This window comes from Oikopleura dioica, chromosome PAR, assembly GCF_907165135.1.
Source record: "Oikopleura dioica chromosome PAR, OKI2018_I68_1.0, whole genome shotgun sequence".
Classification (NCBI taxonomy): Eukaryota; Metazoa; Chordata; class Appendicularia; order Copelata; family Oikopleuridae; genus Oikopleura; species Oikopleura dioica.
This window is the reverse complement of record NC_137293.1, coordinates 105,019-110,000: the sequence shown is the minus strand read 5'-3', so window position 1 is coordinate 110,000 and position 4,982 is coordinate 105,019. Positions and strand designations below refer to the sequence as shown.

Here is a 4,982-nt window from a genome sequence, read left to right as displayed (position 1 = left end):
TTAGTCTTTCGCCCCTATACTCAAATTTGACGATCGATTTGCACGTCAGAATCGCTACAGCCCTCCACCAGGGTTTCCCCTAGCTTCAACTTATTCAAGCATAGTTCACCATCTTTCGGGTCCCAACACGCACGCTCTTCCGCGACACAGAACTTAAAAGCTCTCGCATCGGGCGGTTATGCGCAGCGCGTGCGAACACACACTGATCTAACCTACATTCACCTTCACTCTGCCTTCTAGGTTTCGTAAACCCAATGACTCGCGCGAGTGTTAGACTCCTTGGTCCGTGTTTCAAGACGGGTCACAAGAGTGATTCACAGTGAAGATCACTTTGGCATAGATCTCCGCATGCACCCTTTCGCCGCACGCAAGTCGCCAGACACTCAGCAGAGTCTCCAGCAGTTAAACGCACGACGTGAGCACACCGAGTCGCACCGAAGCGCAGCCAAGCCCTCCTGAGTCGTCGATGCGGCCATCACTCGACTGAACTATAACACTCTCCGAAGAGAGCTACCTTTTCAATCGGCTTATCACGCACCAACAACCCATCTCACCGTTGCACGACGAAAAGTACACTGACCCATTGCTGCGCCAGCTGAATCTCGTCGCGCTTTCAGAAACTCTTGCGTTTGCACCTCAACGGTTTCACGTACTTATTCACTCTCTCTTCAAAGTTCTTTTCAACTTTCCCTCACGGTACTTGTTTGCTATCGGTCTCATATCAGTATTTAGCTTTAGATGGGGTTTACCACCCACTTAGGGCTGCATTCCCAAACAACCCGACTCTAAGCTCTCGCTTTAGCTTGCCGCGCTCGTCAGATGGGACTCACACCTGCTATGGTAGAGACACATTCAAATGTACTTAAACTCGCACGACTCACCCATTGCTCGAGCTATATGCCACATAGCGCCCTGCTCCAAAAACAAAGCGATTCGGCTTTGAGCTTTTCCCTGTTCATTCGCCATTACTGGGGGAATACTTGTTAGTTTCTTTTCCTTCGCTTAATAATATGCTTAAATTCAGCGAGTGCTCTCGACTAATCTGAGGTCAAAAAGTTGATCGCTACGATTGCACTGTATAAACGCGTGTACAATTGGTGACACTCATTCTGAAAGAAAATTGGTCAACCCATGCACACGCTAGCGCGCCGAGCTGTAAACTTCAATTCAATCTAAGGCGAGCGTCGCAATTGCTCGCAACGCACACCCGTATATTCACAATGCATTCACACTGTGGTAGATGTAATAGTGACCCTCAGATAGACGTTGGCCCAAGTCAGACTTGGACCTGCAATTTGCGTTCAGAGTTTCGATGTTCTAAGTGTCCTGCAATTCACACTAATTCTCGCATTTAGCTGCGTCCTTCATCGACATATGAGCCGAGTGATCCACCGCTAAGACTTTTTCATTAAAAATTTTTCAATTAAAAGTCTCAAGCACTTGAAGCTCTACAAATAGTGCTATCCATAGCTGCACACAATGTATATCACTAGTAAAATGAAAAGCGCACCGGCGACAGATACACGCGCTCACTCACACAAAGGCAAGCGAACGCACTGTCTCCGGTGGAAATTTTGGCAAAGGGAAGTACCTCGAAATGAATCTCAGTGACAACCCTCGCTAGGCAAAGTTTGAGTTTCAAATCAGAGCACACGAAGCGCAATGATCGAAGACCAGTAATGATCCTTCCGCAGGTTCACCTACGGAAACCTTGTTACGACTTTTACTTCCTCTAAATGACTGAGTTTGATCGTCTTCTATGTATGCTTGGTAAACATTGCTGCTCACCGAGTTACCTATCCGATTATCTCACTGAACCATTCAATCGGTAGTAGCGACGGGCGGTGTGTACAAAGGGCAGGGACGTAATCAACGCAAGCTGATGACTTGCGCTTACTGGGAATTCCTCGTTCAAGGGAAACAATTACAAGTCCCTATCCCTAGCACGAGTCGGGTTCAACGGATTACCTCGACCTTTCGGCCTTGGAAATATACGCACGTTGATCGACTCATTGTAGCGCGCGTGCGGCCCCGAACATCTAAGGGCATCACAGACCTGTTATTGCTCAATCTCGTGTGAATTAAAATCACTAGTCCCTCTAAGAAGTCAATTCGGCAAGTGCATACGCACTTCCGCGACTATTTAACATGCCAGAGTCTCGTTCGTTATCGGAATTAACCAGACAAATCGCTCCACCAACTAAGAACGGCCATGCACCACCACCCACAGAATCAAGAAAGAACTCTCAATCTGTCAATCCTCACTGTGTCCGGGCCGGGTGAGTTTCCCCGTGTTGAGTCAAATTAAGCCGCAGGCTCCACTCCTGGTGGTGCCCTTCCGTCAATTCCTTTAAGTTTCAGCTTTGCAACCATACTTCCCCCGGAACCCAAACGCTTTGGTTTCCCGGAAACTGCCAGACAAGTCGTAGAGAACTCTGTCTGATCGTTAGCTGGCATAGTTTACAGTCGAAACTAGGACGGTATCTGATCGTCTTCGAACCTCCGACTATCGTTCTTGATTAAAGAAAACATTCTTGGCAAATGCTTTCGCAGTTGCGCGTCTTCCGCCGATCCAAGAATTTCACCTCTAACGGCAGAGTACGAATGCCCCCGTCTGTCCCTCTTGATCATTAACTCGAGATCCGAAAACCAACAAAATAGAACCGAATTCATATTTCATTATTCCATGCACGAATATTCAGACTCAAACAGGTCTGCTTTGAACACTCTAATTTTTTTCAAGGTAAACGTTTCGGCCGGGAGCGACACGCAGTTAAGCGCACCGCACCAAAACCAAATAGAAGAACACGTCAAGCAGCGAACAGCCAGAAGCTGACCCGCTTGAACACATTCCAAGATCCAACTACGAGCTTTTTAACCGCAACAACTTTAGTATACGCTATTGGAGCTGGAATTACCGCGGCTGCTGGCACCAGACTTGCCCTCCAATAGTTACTCGTTAAAAGTTTTAAAGTGTACTCATTCCAACTTCAAGGCCTCGTTAAGAGTCTTGAATTGTTATTTTTCGTCACTACCTCCCCGAGTCGGGAATGGGTAATTTGCGCGCCTGCTGCCTTCCTTAGATGTGGTAGCCGTTTCTCAGACTCCCTCTCCGGAACCAAACCCTAATTCTCCGTTACCCGTTACAACCATGGTAGCCCAATACGCTACCATCGACAGTTGATAGGTCAGACACTTGAATGATCCATCGCCGGTTCGAGACCATGCGATCAGCTAGTTTATCCAGACTCACCACAATGAACACCCGAAGGTGATTGGTTTTGGTCTGATAAAAGCGCGCCGCCCAGAGAGCGACACTCTTAGCGTGTATTAGCTCTTGAATTACAACAGTTATCCATGTAACTTTCACGATCAAATGAACCAAAACTGATTTAATGAGCCATTCGCAGTTTCACCGTACTAGAGCCGTACTTAGACATGCATGGCTTAATCTTTGAGACAAGCATATGACTACTGGCAGGATCAACCAGATAGCTATTTAAAGTGTACCAGCGCCCTGTGAAAAGCGCTGAACACTGACGATGGAAACGCGCTTCGACTAGCGCCGCGCGCCCCAACGCCTCACTAGCGAGTGTTGCTCAGTTGCAATCACCCTAATTTACTATTGAATGCTAAAAGCATTGAGTCTGCTGTGGCGAGAGAACTCGCCTCAAAATGATAGTCATTGTTACCAAGCGCCGCACCGCAGACACGCCGAGTGTTGAAACTCAAAGAGTTTCAATCAGCGCGCTCTGAGGCCGCACGGAAGACTAATTCATCCACAACTCGCTTCTATCACCCACTAGCTCATTTTCGCCTAGCGTAACAGATTCACCGCGCCGAGACGCGTCGATTGCTATGCTAAACGCCCTACTACCCTCAAAGGTGACCCACTCGGAGCCACAAAACGAACGCGCCGGAGCCAATTTTCGCCGTTTCTGCCCAAATCCGTATGGATCAAGCGAAGTAAGCTATGTATGACATCCAGCTTCAGAGAGGGGGTCCCCTATATATGTCGTGAAAATGCTTCGAGGGTTAACTTTTTTTCGAATTTTTCAAAGTGTCGCGATTTGCCTCCCGTGCCGCACTTTTTCGGTCAAAATTTTGTCTAAGTATGAAAAAATCGAAAAATCTTGGAAACTTAAAAATAGTCGGAAAGTGGCCAGAAATGCAAAAAATGACTTCCTAGCTAATTCGGGGTAATTTCACGCGCTCTTTTCAATGCGAGTGTCAAAAGTGGGAAATTCGATTTTTTGCTCATAACTTTTGTCTCCGAAGTCCGATTTTAGAGTGCGGGGTCTCATTCGGCGTCATTTTTGACGGGCTTTCAGATGAGCTCTTCAACGTCTTCGCGCAGCAAGCGGTTCTCGAGTTAGCTATACTTGGTCACTCGGTACCCGAGAACCCGTGGGACAGGCCGCCTTTTTTCAAAAAAGTGGACCCGACATGGGAGTTTTGGGGTGGATAGTGATCAGGTCGGCCATGACCTGCTCACTTGGTAGGGCTCATCCATACGGTCCGGCACGCCATTTCGGACCCGACATGGGAGTTTTGGGGTGGATAGTGATCAGGTCGGCCATGACCTGCTCACTTGGTAGGGCTCATCCATACGGCCCGGCACGCCATTTCGGACCCGACATGGGAGTTTTCGGGTGGATAGTGATCAGGTCGGCCATGACCTGCTCACTTGGTAGGGCTTGGTAGGGCTCATCCATACGGCCCGGCACGCCATTTCGGACCCGACATGGGAGTTTTTGGGTGAAAAATTTTTCGGCCGAAATTTTATCTAAGAGTCGAGCCTCCCGTGCCGCACTTTTTTTTCGGTCAAAATTTTGTCTAAGTATGAAAAAATCGAAAAATCTTGGAAACTTAAAAAATAGTCGGAAAGTGGCCAAAAATGCAAAAAATGACTTCCTAGCTCATTCGAGGTAATTTCACGCGCTCTTTTCAATGCGAGTGTCAAAAGTGGGAAATTCGATTTT

At 47.7% G+C, this 4,982-nt stretch overlaps 3 non-coding genes across 3 annotated transcripts in view; all 3 read right to left on the bottom strand.

Annotated features, from left to right (window-relative positions):
• The window catches only part of LOC145706246 (large subunit ribosomal RNA), a 3,620-nt gene extending 2,569 nt beyond the window's left edge, over window positions 1-1,051 (bottom strand). The window contains exon 1 of the ribosomal RNA XR_014134679.1: window positions 1-1,051. This exon is cut by the window's left edge and continues 2,569 nt beyond it. This is a non-coding gene — a ribosomal RNA (large subunit ribosomal RNA).
• Window positions 1,052-1,249: 198 nt separating this feature from the next.
• LOC145706225 (5.8S ribosomal RNA) lies at window positions 1,250-1,403 on the bottom strand. Its single transcript, XR_014134663.1, has one exon. It is a non-coding gene; the product is annotated as a 5.8S ribosomal RNA (ribosomal RNA).
• Window positions 1,404-1,677: 274 nt separating this feature from the next.
• On the bottom strand, window positions 1,678-3,494 carry LOC145706241 (small subunit ribosomal RNA). Its single transcript, XR_014134676.1, has one exon. It is a non-coding gene; the product is annotated as a small subunit ribosomal RNA (ribosomal RNA).
• Window positions 3,495-4,982: the final 1,488 nt, after the last annotated feature.